Genomic DNA, 16,442 nt, shown 5'->3' on the forward strand with positions numbered 1-16,442 from the left:
GGTCGCTCAGGTAGACCTGACGGGCGCTGCGCAGCACCAGGGAGACCAGCAGGTTCTTGTGCAGCTTGATGCCGCCCCGCTGGACCCGCGAGTTGTAGATCTTGCCCAGCGAGATGCTGACGATTCGGTGCGCCTCCAGCTTGAACTCCATCCCGCCTGCCGACCCTTCTCCGGGGGACGGGCGCGGGGGTGACGGCTGAGCCCGGGCTCCCGGTCACACGCGGGGAGAGGAGTCGGAGGCCTCAGGAAGTCGGCCCCAGGGGTGGACCCTCGGTAACTGAAGACGACGCCGAGAGACCAATTTCGATGACGCGCTCACTGACCCCTACGTCCCCTCCAGTGCAGACAAACGCCCAGCCTCCCGTCCGGTCGCTAACTGAGGGCAGCCCTACCGCCCGGCGCTTTATATAAGCTCCCCGCCCGCCAATCGCGAAGGGCCGCCACGCCCTCACGAGCTGCGCGCGGCCAATCGGAGCCCGGGGAGGGGCGCCAGAGCCATTCGAACGTTAGTCCCGCGGAGCAGGCTCTTAAAGGGGACGCGGTGGGCAAGCGGCGAGAGACAGGCGGGGGGGGGGCCTGGGCTCAGAAAGTAGGTGATAGCGGAGGAGGCTTAGCCCCTGTATTGTTTGTAGGAAAAGGTTCTGGCTTGGGCGCTGGCTTGCCAGAACCAAAGCAAAACAAACCATTGGAACTTGCATCGTGCAGGTGGACTTTGCTCTGCAATCAAGTCCGGATCCTTGCCTCATCACCCCACGCCCCACCTCCATTTCCAAGGCGGCGCATCAGAAAGTAGGTGATAGCGGAGGAGGCTTAGCCCCTGTATTGTTTGTAGGAAAAGGTTCTGGCTTGGGCGCTGGCTTGCCAGAACCAAAGCAAAACAAACCATTGGAACTTGCATCGTGCAGGTGGACTTTGCTCTGCAATCAAGTCCGGATCCTTGCCTCATCACCCCACGCCCCACCTCCATTTCCAAGGCGGCGCACACCTGAAAGGCTCTGGTCACCCCTGGCAGAAGTGGAGATGACAGCAAAACGTGGCAAGGGATACCCTCGGATAACAACATAGTATTACTGCAAGGTATTTAGCAGATACTAATTTTGTGTGAGTCCCTTGCCCCCTAGAAAATACCTCTCTCTCTCTCTCTCTCTCTCTCTCTCTCTCTATCTATCTCTCGGTTCTAAAAGTTTCTACATTTTGGTTGCTTATCAAGAAATTGTGTCTAGGCACAAAGGCCAGCACCTATCACTTTGTTCTCTAGATTTAACAACAAGCACAGTTGTCACACAGGTTGCGATGGAAGGTGGTACAGATTCTCCACAATGATTTCTCTCCAGCAGGAGGGCTGACCAGCCACCCTTGGAAAAATCTAGCCAGTTCTAAGAATAGAAATAGAGAAGTCCTGTGTTCTCATCATGATGTCATAATTTTATTTTGTGCCAAGGTAAAAACATTGGGGAAGGGTGTTCCAGAATTTTCTGGTCAGTCAACCATCTACTGACCCTCAGTACATGACATTAGGGCAGAACCACCACAGGGTTGTCCAGGGTCCTGGACTGGGTTCCTGGAGAGTCAGTTCCCGTCAGTCCCACTTAAACCCCAGCACAGACCTGCCTGACAACTCTGGGTGCGTAACCTCCAGACACTTGAGTCTCTCCAACTCTAAAAGGGAGAATTCACATACACATCTGCTCTAGTATGCAGAACATGAATGACAGCTCAGCCACGATCTGAATCATGAAACTATGCACAGTTTTCTGGAAGTCTATGTGGAACAGTTAGCCTGAGTAGGATTTGGCCAACTGCTGTATAGTAAGTCCTCACGCAATGTCATTGACAGGTTTTGTGACTTTAAGTGAAATGATGTATAATGAAACCAATTTTTACCATAGGCTAACAGACATAAACAAGAGTAAAGTTCCTATGACATCTCATTGTTATAAGGAAATGACGTCGAACGAAATGATGTTATTTGAGGACTCGCTGTATTTAGTTAGGAGAAACACTAGTGAGAGGTGGGCTTGATTATGGCCAATTCACAATCAGAGGCCTCCACAGGATGCGATGGCTCAGTAACATTACCTATGCCCACAACTGGTTGATGGCAACGGAGACACCCGTCCATGAGGCCCAGAGCTCCTCCCCTCTAGGAATTTTCAGCTCACATAAAGAAGGGCAGAAAATAATAACACAAATAATTTCCAAAGCAACCTGCATATTTTGAGCAATAACATGAGAAATACTTTCTTCTATTCTCTCTTTCTTGGAGAGTTATCAGTCACTATAAAACACTGATTAAGAGCACAGGTTCTGAAGACAAGCTTCCTGAGTTGGAATCCCAGCTCCACTTTTTACTTGCTGTGTAACCTTCGGAAAGTTATTTCACCTTTCTGTGCCTTGGTCTTTTTTCATCTTAAAAGAAGATAATAATAGTGCCTACCCCTTAAGAGTTTTTGTGAGGCTAAAACAAGGTAACATGCAAAGCTCTTGGAACAGCCTGGCACATAATAAGCGACCAATGTACGATAGTTATCAGAACACATCACCCCCAACACCACATTGGGGTGGGAGAAGAGACATAGGGGGTGGGGAGGGACTTAGATGGGAGAAAAAAGTTGTATTTAAGGAGGGTATTGAAAAATCCTGAAGTAGGATCCACAAGTTCCAAGCAGCAGGAGCAACAGAGTCCCGCATAGGGAACTTCCCACCTGACAGGTATGCCAGGCACCATAGTAAGTGGAAAAGGCTAGAAACAGAGGCTGGGCCTCCGTGATAGTGGGTCATAGATGGCTCAATGAAGAGATGGGCCACTGGGAGCTACTAAAGGCAGTTGAGTAAGAGAACCACAGAATGGATCCTAGAACAGTCAGTGCACTTAATTATAGAGAGGACCACTTAAAGCTCTTGTGGGAGTTCAGGCAAAGGGTCATGAGGCCTGAACTAGGTAGAGAGAGCAAAAATGAAAAAACAGAGACAGAGTGAACCTTAGTGATTATCTAGGAAGCCACTACCCACCCAAACAGGTCATTTATAGAGACAGACTTCACGAAGCCTTCCTGACCCACCTGAGCAGGGCATTCCGCCATCCTGCATCGTATGAAGCATTCTTCATCATTGCCCTCATCACTTTCCCCTCTCATGCCCAGGGCCCCTCCCTAGCTGTGCTCTCAATGAAGGCAAAAGCCCATCTATACCAGGAGATAGTGAAAATATTTAACAACTGGGTGACACAGACACTAACCATCAGAAGAGTCCCAGAGGCCCTTAGAGTGCCTGCGGCTGGCAGGGGGTCGGGGGGGGGGGTGCCTTCTGCAGGAAGGACTGAATGTCCAGAAAGGGAGGTACACAAGGTGCCTAGGGCAGAGATTCTGCCAGCTGGCATGTAAGCATTTCCGTATTTCAACAACTGGCCACAGCAGTGCATACTGAGTGATTGATTATGCACTTGGATGAATGAGCCCCTAATAATAATATTGTCTGCCAGGCACTGTGCTAGTCACTTTGCAGGCCTTATTTATCATCCTTATAAAGTTCTAAAAGCACATGTCATTTTCTCCATTTACAGAAGAGGAAACTAGGACTCTGAAAGGTTAAGTAATTTCCCAAAGTCATACAATTGTAGGCGGAGAGGTGGGATTCAACTCCAAATCTATTTAACTCTAAAGTGTGAGGGTGGGGCTCTGAGGTTCAAACCTTGTTTCACCTCTTACTTGCCATGTGACTTTTGAAAAGTTATTTCACATCTAGGTGAAATGAGAAAACCATGTCCTAGTTTAATTATTTAACCTTTCTGTGCCTCTGTCACCTACTGTGTAAAATGGGAATAAGAAAAAATACCTACAGTGCTCAGTACAGTCTAGCAGCACACAAGCACTTTCTAAGTCTAGTTGTTGTTATTGTTATAGCAGTGCCTAGCTCAGTACTGAGCACATGGTAGGTACCCTGTCAGTGCTTGTTGAATTTTGAATGCGTTTTTCTACTACACCACATAATAGGTGCTCAATAAATGTCTGCTGCCTTGAGATTGAGCATGATCACTACTATTATTATCAGAATTTCCTCTAATCCTGAGATAGCAAAATGGTAACTTGAGAACTTATTTCTGCAGGGCCTGGGCTCTTATGATCAGCAAGCTTCACCTCCATTTCCCAAAAAAGGTGGGAAGATATATAACAAATTCTTCTAAGTTTTAGGAAGCAAGTAATTGAATTTGCTGTCATCAATCTTTGGGATTTTCTCAGTTAAAAAAAACAACCCACATGATGGGTAGCACTATGAGAAACATGAGGGCTATCAGAAAGACAGAAGCCCTGTTCTGGAAGAAGTGGCCAAGCATATCCAGTGGGTTTGTGCTGTCCGTCCACCCCCCATCTTCTCAGTTTGGCACGAGCAGATTAGCATGCTGAGTACTGGCCACAGCTGTTCCCACTCGGGCACTATCTGGCTCTGGCCTGGGAATTCCTCTCATACAGGGTCTGTCTGCCACTGCTGTTGACTTTATTTCTTGTTTGCTTGACTAATGAAGGCTAAGTGTTATTATCAGGTGATTACAGAGCTTATATGCCTTAAACTGAGTCTAGTCTGTATAAGAACAGTGCAAACTCACTATGGGTTATGCACACAATCTCTCTGTAAGAAGTGCCAATGAGTGAGAAGTGGGTGGGTGAAATAAAAATAAGTTCATTGAGGACAGAAAGAGACTTGACTTTGAGTGATGAGCGCAAAATGCAGTGTGCACATGATGTTTTATTGAGTTGTACACTTGATGACCTATATGGTTCTATTAATCAGTGTCACCCCAATAAATCAAATTTTAAAATCCTAAAAGTTTGATATTAAAAATAAATAAATAAATAAATTACCTGCACTGTGCCTGCCTTTCAATGTTAGGACTTTTGACATTTTCTTGGCCAAAGTTGCTTATGTGAGTGAATCATCATTTGTATGACATCCTGAATTCTTTTTTTAAAATATATTTTTATTGATTTCAGAGAGGAAGGGAGAGGGAGAGAGAGATAGAAACATCTATGATGAGAGAGAATCATTGATTGGCTGCCTCCTGCACACCCTCTACTGGGGATCAAACCCACAACTCGGGCATGTGCCCTGATGGGGAATCCATCCATGGCCTCCTAGTTCATAGGTTGATGCTTAACCACTGAGCCATGTTGGCCGGGTCTGAATTCTTTAGGTAAAAAGCTCTATAAAAGTACAATATTAGCACTTTATGTAAGTGATACTCCTCTTGCTCTTCTGAGAACAGACAAATCCACTCTTTAATCCAACTTTCTCTCTCTCACGATTCTGGCATATTTTATAGCCTTTTTTCTCTTGGTTGCTTAACTATAGTAGAATTTCTTTATCTCCAAATAGCATTTGACTAGGGGTGAGCACCAAAGCCTGTTGTCTTTCCTCACCCCCATTTCCTATTACAGCCCCATCCTTTTCTTGTCCTTAATTTCCTTTGGTTGTTTTTATGATCATCCTTGTTATACCTTGCTTTCTGTAATACTCCTAAGGAAAGCAAATCAATAAGTAGAGCACTCAAAACTCATTAAAATGAACCTAGTACCCTCTCAAGGCACAGAATGAGGAAACAGCACCATATAAAACCCATACTGCTCAATACAGTAGCCACCAGGCCAGTGTGGCCCATGCAACTGAGGAACCGAATTTTAAATTCCATTGAATTCTAACCTAAAAATTGAAACATGATCAATAAAACCCTTGTCCCCAAAACCAACTTTATCCTGTATAATAAAAGTCTAACATGCAAATCGACCAAATGGCGAACAACTGGTCACTATGATGTGCACTGACCACCAGGGGGAAAACGCTCAAAGCAAGAGCTGCCCTCAGCCTGCAGGCCCCAGGCCAGCCAAGGCGGGTGCCAACCGGGGGCCCCCTGATCACCCTGCTGGTCACCCCACAGATCAGCCCTGACCAATGGCCAGGCCTAAGGACCCTACCCTTGCATGAATTTCATGCACTGGGCCTCTAGTTGTGTCATATTTCTGAAGTTTGAAAATTTAGAGTGGAAGCTAAGTTGTAAAACACAGCATATTTCAGTCTCAGTACCAAAAAGAGAATGCAAAATATCTCATTAATATTTTTAGAATGACTACATGTTGAAATGATAAAATTTTGGATTTATTGGGTTAAATAAAATATGTTAAATTTAATTTAACCTGTTTCTTTTTAGATATGTGGCTCAAATTATATTTCTATCAGACAACATTGTCCTAGGGATAATAGAGGAATAGGGAGGTGTAGACATATAAATATGCATGAGCATATTGTGAGCAATTAACAAAGGTCCTTGATTGGAGAAGAGGAAAAGGAAAGATAAAGTAAAAAGAAAATGAAACAAAAAACAGTTGCGGAGCTGAGGAGAAAAATCAAAGGAAAATGTAGAAAACCGAGCTAACTGGCCAGCAGAGAATTCTTTCTAGAACTGAGAAGTCACCACAGAAGTAGAGAAACACAAGTCTACGTATCTGAATATGATGACCCAGCAATTATCACAATATTATTTTTTAATTCAACATACGCACATGCAAACTTAAATTTCAGAGAGAGTACTCACTTGGGTAGCATCATTCTCGTGTGTTGTTAGGGTGCATTCATTCTTTTCATCTTGAAGTTACAGGCCCATTTGTTTTCAACGTGCCACTTTCCTGCACAAAAGCTTTCAGTGGTCTCCATGACATTTATGGCAAAAATCCACTCGTTGGGCCAGGTCTCCAGAGTGGTACACAGTACTCTGTCAAACACAAACAGCCTGGAATGGTGAACAGAGCCCGCTATGCGTGGGCAGAGTTGCAGATGGTCCTTACCTGGTAAAAGTGGGCAGTTGGACTAAATTATTGTTCCTCAAACTGTGGCTGCACATTAGAATCACCTGGGGAGCCTGTAAATATGGAGATGCCCAGGTCTCAGCCCAGATGATTTCATCAGAATCAGGCACTGGAATTTTTTAAAGCTGGGTAGGTGATTGCAATGTGCAGCCATGTGTGAGAGCCAGTGGACTGGCTGATTGTTTCAGGATCATTTCAGGTCTAGAATTCCATGATTCTATAAATCTAGGCAAACCTTTCCAACCTCTCTACCATCCTGAGCAACATAAATGCCCCTACCTCTTCCCCAGCTAGTTAGGTCTAATCAGAAGCATATGTCACCCTGGCCAGTGTGGCTCAGTTGGAGTGTCGTCCAATATACCACTGAAAGGTTGCAGGTTTGATTCCTGGCCAGGGCACATACCTAGTTGTGGTTCAATAGCCTGGTCTGGGTGTGTACCGAAGGCACTGGTCGATATTCTCTCTCACATCGATGTTTCTCTCTCTCTCCCTTCCCCTCTAAAATCAATGAGCCTATCCTCTGATAACAATTTTTTTAAAAAGTACGTGCCTCCTCAACTTCCTCACAAAATGCCCTCTCCCTGGTGCCCAAGTTCTATACTACCACCTCCTCCAGGAAGCCTTCCATGCCCATTGGTGTTTACAGTGCTCACTTGGACACACACAGTCATTTGTTGCTTAAAACCACAATATCACTTATCTTGTGATACCCTTATTTTGGCTTTGTATTTTGTTTACTCACATGTTATTTATTTAACTTGTATGTAGATATATTTCTCAGTTCCCAGGAACATTATAAAGTCTCCGGAGATACTGCATTACACTTTTTTGCATCCTGCCTCATCTACACCAGAACCATGAATATTGGTATATACATATCAAGGGATCAATAACTATTTGAAAAATTAATTAATGGGTTACCAAAAGTTGAAGCTAAAATATGCAAACAGCAAACTCAAGGGAAAGAAAAAGAAAAAGGAATACTTAAAATAAATTATTCTAGTGGCATATTAGCCAAATTATCACTGCAAATACATTTCAACTTAGCCTAGTTCATAATTTAATTATTTATGACCATAAGCTCCACTATTTTCCTATAAAAGCTATTTTTTCACATATAACAAGTTGATTTTTGATACAGTTTGCTTTTTCTGCCATGCTATTTACAAATGTGTGATTCTATCACTGAGAAAGTAATTGCTTACCTACTCTGTTCTGATTAAACATTTATTATGGGTTAGTGATGTACTGAAAACCCTACTGGGTATCATCACCTCATTTAGGGGCAACTTATACTAGTATATCTTTCAGCCAATACAAAAGTCTTTCCTCTTCTTCCCATTCCCATCCTAATAAAACGAATTCTAATTCGTTCAAAAGTCAAGTTCATTTTAGATCAACACAGCTTATCTAAATGTTACCATAAAGGCTCATTCAGTTTGAAAACCAAAAATCACTACCTCTTTTCATGCTCATTTTGACTAAGCGAACTCCAACTACTCATACAGACACATCCTCCAGTGTAAAAGGAAATTTAAGACCTGCTGTCTGACCAGGAGCTAGGGTGTGGATTAACAGATTTATGTTTATAAGGCAGTCCGAGCTCTTTTGAGGAAAATGACAGTAACATGGGCAGCATTCTCACATCCTTCCCTGCATCATCATTGTATAAAGTTATCTGAGTCCAACTCCTCCCCTAATAAGCAACAATTCCTTTAGTAATTCCCTGAAATACCAAAAAACCAGTTTGGGGAGAAAAAATGTCCTTTAAAAGTTAAGGGGGACTAGACATCTTTCCATAGGAGAATTAGTCAAGAAAGAAAAACAACCTACAGGTAGTTATAAAATATTCTTTTAAGAAGAATAAGATTTGATTTCCTGTCTCTCCTCCCCACTTTCCCCTCTCCCCCACACCCCCTCCCCCAAGACTGAGTAATGCTTGGGAAGTTTCAGAGGCACGTGGTTGGTGAGGTCAACACCGCAAGGAGCCCGTTTTCAGTCTGGCTCTTTCTGTTTGATTTTGAACTTGCCCACGCGTGATGGCGTGAGCGCATGTCACCATGGCTGTTCCGATCAGCGTGTCTGGGTAAATTGTTTTCTAGTGTGTCAGTGGTGTGTGTCAGTGGGTGTTGGCGGGGAGGGGGATCTGCTTCGTTAGTTTGGCCTCAAGGGGCTGAATAAAAGCTCTGGTCTGAATGAATGGGAGGGCTTTTGATGTCTCTTTTCTGTTATGAAGGGGACTTATGGTTTGTTTATTTGTTCTGAGGCTTATAAGTGATTTTGAAACTATTGCACTTTGCTTGGTTGGGGGGGGGGCGTCAATATTGTGTTTTTTAATCTGTTTCCAATTGGTTAGAAGAATTGGGTTTATTTAAAAACAAAACAAAACAAAACAAAACAGTTTGGTGCCTGTGCTTGAGGAGGAAAAGGAGCCCTTTATCCTCCTCCCCCTCTCGATGGGAGAGTAAGATAGAATGAAGAAGTCAGTCTCTCTCTCTGCCATGAGATCTAACTAGACTGGAAGGGTTTGACAAACAATTAACAATCCTTCCCACTCAGCCGCTGTTTCCCAAAATAGCATCTCCTTGGCTGCCAGGGTAGATGGGGGCCTTCAGGGGAGGAAGACACAAAGGTGCCCTCTTTCTGAAGCCTGCGTCTCTGCTATCTTGAAGGCAGAGGGGGAAACCCAGGGGATTAAATTAGCAGGCAGCCCAGGCTCCACCTGGAAGGGAAATAGATGATAGGCTTTAAAGACAGGAAACTGCTTCGTACTCCAAAATAATAATTTTCAAAAGCAACACATGATGGATGCTGGGGGCGGGGTTCTCTCCCCTCTGTTCATAATTTGGAAGGAAATCACCCTTTAAGGTGCAGCTCATGGAACGAGCTAGGTGCTCTGACATTCCTGCAATTCTGCTCACCTCGCCCCCTACTTGGGAGGACTATTCCAGCCAGCCCTTCCTTACACCTGACCCCCAGTCACAGAAATTGCTCAACGCCAGGTCTAGAGAGATCTGATTAAGGCTGGGGTTGCCTTTTCTTCTTCTTTCTCTGCCTTGTCCTCTTTCTTTCTTGCTTCCCTTTCCCCTGCTCTGCATACGCAGCAGCCTGCCATGTTTACCTCTTCCTCTTCTCTGAAAAACTGCCTCTCACACTCCCACATGTCAATTTGCTCTGCCAGCCCAGGCTCTCTGAGATGTCTCCTGTCATGATTGGGGGTGTGGATGGGAAGGGAAAGCACACAATGCATTAAACAAAGGGAACAGACCAGCAGCACGTCGTCCAGAAGGTCGGGAGCCTGAAGATAGAGGAGGAAGGCGGAGGAACGGAAGGACCGAACATGCCCCCAGAGGATTAACAGATTACACATATCAAATTGGAGTCTAGATTTTGCTGTTTTTAAATTGCCCTGAAAATATACCCAGTGTGTATTAAAACAGCTATCAAAAACAGAGATCTGTTCCACAGTTTAATTCACAACACAGCTTCTAGAAGCTGTGGGCTTGGTTCCATTTGCATTGTGTATATGCTTCCCCTGCAACAGTGGCATTCCAGCTCATGGTCTGACCATACAGCCACATCCCTCTGGGGCTGGGACTTCCCGAGAGCAGCTGCAGGTCTCCTGTGTGTATCCTCAGTGCCTTGCATAGCACTTGGCCCAAAACACCCACTCAAATATTAGAAGGACTCAGAGTATTGGGGTGGATGGATGGATAGATAGATAGATAGATAGACAGATAGATAGATGGATGGGAGACTAAATAGTAGAGGAAGACATTTGGAATACTCATACATTATCTCTGTTTCTCCTGATATTCTAGAAAAGGAAATATATAACCGGCAAACTTTCTTCTGACAGGCAGGCGACACAGAGAAGTGATATGATTGACTCTGATGTTCCAACAAGACTTGCTCCCCATGTATCCTCTTCAGCACCTAGCACTGTACAGAGTTACACTCAGCACGCAGTTGTTAAATTAATAATTTAGAGGGGAGCTATTTTCCTTGAAGAAAGGGTTTTCAGGAAAGAGGATGGAGGAGTGATACAAATACAGGATATATTATCTTTCCTACCCTTGACTCCCTGAAACAACCTCAGGGTGAAAGAAGACCATGGACAGCCTTGTAACGTAAAGAGAGAAGAAGGGGAGTGTATGCATGAGGTGTGATATTTCCAAAGGACCCTCCTTCCAAGGCATTTGCAGCTGACTCAAATGTTAGACTTTCAGATCCAGAGATGCTTACATTCAAGGACTCTGCACGATCGAGGGACATTAGTTACGGAGCAAGGTTAGCGCCAGAACAGTAGGCAAAATTGAATGCTTGCGGCTCAGAGAGCACACTTCTTCTCTGCCCCAGCCGGAGTGGGGGAAAGGCTGTGTGAATCCATAAAGGGCTGGAATGATGCTAAGCAACTACGTGATTATGCAGGTATATAACCAAAATTGAGTATAAGGACAAGATAGCTCAATCTGGATTTGTCACTCAGTTAGCTTTAAGGCCATTCATGTATTCAATTCCTCCCCCACTGCCCAAGCCCCACAAAAAACAACAGAAACCTTGGAGAGTTGAGATTTACATAGGCCAGGAGCTTTACCAAATTCTGAATACAGAATGTGCCTGGGAGGTATTAGAAAGGGCAGTTAATTGGTTGGCTCCTGAATGTGTTAATCCCGAGCAAAGCGGTGTTACTGCCTCATTAGCACATTAATTCTACGGACTATTCTCTGCAGTCCTGTATCACTTAATATCCTGGGCATTTCTGGAGGTTGTTTAACAAAATCAAGTTGCATTGACAAGAATTGCAAACTAAGACTGTTGGCTCAAAAGCCCTTGTTCAGGAACATTTTAGATTAAGAAAAGATAAGGTTGTAAATACGTGCCTGAAATACTGAGCCTGGTTCTTCCTTCTCTGCTCAGAAAACCTGTTGTTGGTCGGGGCACGGTCAAGGTCCCTTGCCTCTACTGAAGTACGCAGTGAGAGGTGAGCGGTGTTGCAATCCCACCAGCTGTGCTGGAAATAGTCTCTGGGACCAGATAAGGCCTCAGTGTCCCCAGCTCTACACTCCTAGAACCACTCTCCCAAATGAGAAGAGGGGCTCAGTTACTCCAAAGCCAGTCCTTCCAGTTGGAGTTCATTGCCACATTAATTTTTCATGCACCTTATTTTTGCATACATTTTCTACAGTCTTCTGCATGCATGTCTTTCTGCTTACTAGATTATAAAATGGTTCATGGAAACTTTTTTCAACTAATGTTTCCCCAGTAGAATCCAGCCTACTGTCTTATATCTAATTAGTACCCCATAAATATCGGCTGCTTTGAATTTTTGAGAGAGAGAGAGAGAGAGAGAGAGAGCAGGGGATGGTGGAAAGAACACTGGGTAAGGAGTCAGATCTTCCCATGGGTTCTGTCCCCTAGCCAGCCAGTGACCCTGTGCAAGTCAAGGCACTTCAGTCCTCAGGATCCTAATCTGTGACATGATGAGGTTCATGTAAGGTCCCTCTAGTTCCAACACACTAGAAAAAGAGGAATGAGAAGGATTTTGAGTAGCCTAACTTTATTTGCTAAATTAGTGGCTGTGGAAGAATATTTAAAGGAAAAAGGAGATGAGATGTGTCCTAAATGTTTCTGGGATTTATTAAAATCCCTGCAGTTTGGGTTCTAAATGGACAAAATGTAAGAAGTCAGAAATAACCATCATAATATTTGAGTTAATCAACTTAAAAAATAAATTCTTCCACTTCATTCATCAGATGAAGATTCACTGATTGTCTACTATGGCCCAGGCACAGCTAGGGCCCCGGAAACCCCAGGATGGGTATGGCCCCCTCCAGCGGTGCCTCCACACAGCTCACCTCCTTGTAGGGGAGATAGGCTGGTGGGAGTATAGAAATTCATTGTGATCAGTCCTACAAGAGGACTATGTGCAAAGACAAGGGTGGGATCAAAGGGCAAAGGTAACTCCTCTGTGATGCAGGGCACGGGACAAAGGTAGAGCCGGGGGCCAAGGCTCACGGTGCTAGAGAAAGAGGTTTGAGCCACTTATTCTTCTACTAGTTGCAGATGAGGATAATGAACAGAAAGATGGGGTGGGTAGGAGAGCTCCAGCCACTGTCCAACCTTAATCTTCCTTCAAAGCACCTAGGACACCCCCTTTCCTGTGTTGTTCCCTGTAGTATCTCTAATATCTAGGGCAGTAACTGGCACATACTGTGTTCAAGCAATTGTTGAATGAGTGAACAAAAAGAATACAATAAACATCTCCTCTGTCACCTTATCCCTAACTACCTTTTGACCAGTTCAGGATGGTACACGGTGGCATCAGAAGCCAAGGAAGATGCCAACAAAGGAAGTCTATTCAGTGATGTTAGTTCATGTCATGCATTGCAGAAAGGACAAGTGAAATTAGACTGAAACGTAGATTGGACAGTTGGGAGTGTCCCGGTGACTTCCCCAGCAACAGTGTAACTGGAGTGCTGGTGACATACAGCAGTCCTTTTGCAGAGCTTTGGAGCAGAAGTGAGGAGTGGAGACAGCTAGCAGACAGCCTGCTCTTAACTCGGTGCCATGAAGAAAGTAGAGAGAGAAACCCAGGAACTTGGGAGGGGTTCTGAAAGTTGAGAACGATTTGCTGAAAGGCAAGGAAACTTCATCCAGGGGAGGGCCATAGGGAATAAGAGGAAAGGGGACCAACCAATATTGAAGTTCCCATCTTACTTAATCCTCCCAACACTCTTGGGAAGGTGTGGGGCTGACGAGTGAGGAAAGGGGCTTGGAGATGGTTTTTAAAACTCGCTCAAGACATGCCACAACATGGATAAACCTCCAGGGCATTATGCTAAGTGAAATAAGCCAGTCACAAAGACAAACATATGAGGTACCTAAAGTAGTCAAACCCATAGGACAGAAAACAGAATGGAGGTTGCCAGGGGCTGGAAGAGGGGGAACAGAGTGGTGTTTATTGAGTCTAGTTTGGGAGGATGAAAAGTGCTGGACAACAATGCGAATGTACTTAATACTACTGGACTGTATACTATAAATGGCTTAAATGGTGAGTTTATGTTATGTTCCTTTACTACAATTTTAAAAAGTTCTTAAATCACACAGTTAGTAAATGGAGGAGGTGGGATTCAAACCCTTGTCTGGCTGTCTGGGAAATCTCTGCCCTTTTCTATATCTATCACACGAGTCTATGAAGTTGAAGCTACAGCAGGGAGAGGAATAACTGGTGGGGAAAGGTCTTGGGGGAGTCAGTAAAGGGTGGAATCTAGAGCCTAAGAAGAGGGACCAGCCCAGAGCAAAAAATAGAACACCTCTGCTGAGACTGAAGCAAAGGAGGTGAAGGGAGGTGGGTTGCAGGTCCCCTTGTGGCGGGAGATAAGGATCTTCTGAGAACCCCCGCTTTCTTTGTGAAGTTGGAGGCAAAGGGGGTGGGACCAAGCAGGGAGCCTGAGGGAATGAAGAGCGTTTGGATAGCTGTTATGGACAAAACCGACCAGGGTTATATATATAAATAAATGCCAAGCAGAGCTGAGATTATGGCCATCATGCCTAACTACATACGTGGATAAATTCCATGGGGAACTCCCTCTGAGGAAATAGGCAGTTATCAGAAGTTCATTCATTAGGTTGACAAGTACAGGCACAATGGGAAGCATTAGTTATACCCCTAAGTCACTAGGAGCCCCAGAAAATGGGTGATTTCCTTATAGACTCAAGGTGCAGCTGTGAACAGCTAGAAAACAGCTGCTGCAAAGGAACCAGTTCGAGAACCAATAATCAAAATGGTTCAAGTGTAATCAGTCTCAAGTGGTAGCCCCCCTGCCTGTGCAGAAAGAGGCTTAAACTTCACATCACCTTGAGCTGCCACCATCAAGCAATGAGAATTTTCGGTCACACAGGTAGATGATGCTCACCCTAGGCAGGGGCATCTTCAAATTATGAAAGACAGCAGCAAGATCCAGGCACCAAATACCTTTTGCCTTTCGTTCTATGGGGTTTGAAAACAGTGGAAATGTCCCCAATACTTCCCAAACAAATTACTTTTAATGTCATAACAGGGGATGACCAAATTCTAATAACACAGCCTTTTCAGATAATTCTACTGTTAATGGGCCCCCTTACGTATCTAATTTACAATCTATTGACTGCAAACTAAATGGGATTTTTCCAAAGAAGAGTTTTTGGGGTAGCTGTAATAACAGGCACAGATTACTTTAATGAGCTCAACTGTCATTCACTTTTATTATTTGGCCAATTTTTTACATGAAACTAGTTTCATGTGAGCCAGATAATTACAAGTTATCCTAACAGAAATGCGTTGCTGCATTGTCCTTCAAATTAAAAAAATGTATTCGGAAATAATTAGAGTCACAGGAAAGCATAAAGATAGTCCAGAGAGGTGCCATGTACCCTTTGCCAAGTTTCCTCCATGGTTACATTTTATAATTACGGTACAATATTGAAAGCAAGAAACGGATACTGATACAAGATGTGTGCATAGTTCTATGTCATTGTCACAGGTGTAGATTCGTGTGACCACCACTGCAATCAAGGTCTAGGACTCTGGTCACTAAAAGGTCTCTCTCATGCTACCTTTATAGTCACGCCCATCCCCTTCCCCCACCATCCCTAACGCTGGCAACCACTTATCTGTTTTTCATCTCTATAATTCTGTCATTTTTGAAAATGTTGCAGAAATGGAATTATATAGTATGTGACCTTTTGAGATTGGCTCCCCTCCCCCCCACTCAGCATAATGCCCCTGAAATTCATTAAAATTGTTGCATATATAAATAGCTTATTCCTTTTTGTTGCTGAGTAGTATTCCATAGCATAGAGGTAGCATTGAATAACCATTTTTCTACGGAGGTATATTTTGGTTGTTTCCAGTTGCGGGCTATTACTGGTACAAATAAAGCTATGAAGAATTGTGTACAGGTTTCAATGTATACACACTTTAATGTGTACACCCTTAAATTGCCAGAAGTGTAACTGCTAGTAAGTACATATCTAGTTTTTAAAGAAATATCCAAGCTATTTTCCAGAATGTTGGTACGACTCTCTTTTCCCACCCACAATGAATAAGTGATCCAGTTTCTCCACATCCTTATCAGAGTTCAGTGTTGTCACTACTTTTAATTTTAGCTGTTCGTATAGGTGTGGTGATAGCTCACTGTGGTCTTAATTGGCATTTCCCTAATGACTAGTGATGTTGAACATATTTTTGTAAAGACATGAAGTTTATAATTGGTTTCAGGGTTCCTTTTGGCAAATCATTTCACTCTCTCCAACCCTCAATTTTTTTTTTCATCTGTAAAATGAGAAAATTTAACTATATCACCCCTAAACAACCCTCCAGCTATAACCACTAGATCCACCCTGGGTGAGTTTGTTTGCAAGGTGAGGAGCTTTTAATTTTCCCTTTGGGCACCAGCTATTCCCATCTGCCAAGCATTGACAAGTAATGAATCTCAGCCATGGCCTTCATTGACATTTCCATGAAATGTGTGACAACTCCCTACGGGCTTCATTTGGCCCGGAGGCCTTATTCAGCATTTAAGTCACATCATCAAAGGCTGAGCA

The 16,442-nt window shown here is 43.9% G+C and overlaps 1 long non-coding RNA gene across 1 annotated transcript in view; it reads left to right on the plus strand.

Annotated features, from left to right (window-relative positions):
- The first annotated feature begins 6 nt into the window (after positions 1 to 6).
- The window catches only part of LOC106723715, a 21,302-nt gene continuing 4,866 nt past the window's right edge, over positions 7 to 16,442 (plus strand). Inside the window, exons 1-2 of the long non-coding RNA XR_001359431.1 lie at positions 7 to 593; positions 794 to 1,077. This is a non-coding gene — a long non-coding RNA (uncharacterized LOC106723715). The remainder of the gene's footprint in view (positions 594 to 793; positions 1,078 to 16,442) is intronic.

Source organism: Myotis brandtii, unplaced genomic scaffold (genome assembly GCF_000412655.1).
Source record: "Myotis brandtii unplaced genomic scaffold, ASM41265v1 scaffold630, whole genome shotgun sequence".
Classification (NCBI taxonomy): Eukaryota; Metazoa; Chordata; class Mammalia; order Chiroptera; family Vespertilionidae; genus Myotis; species Myotis brandtii.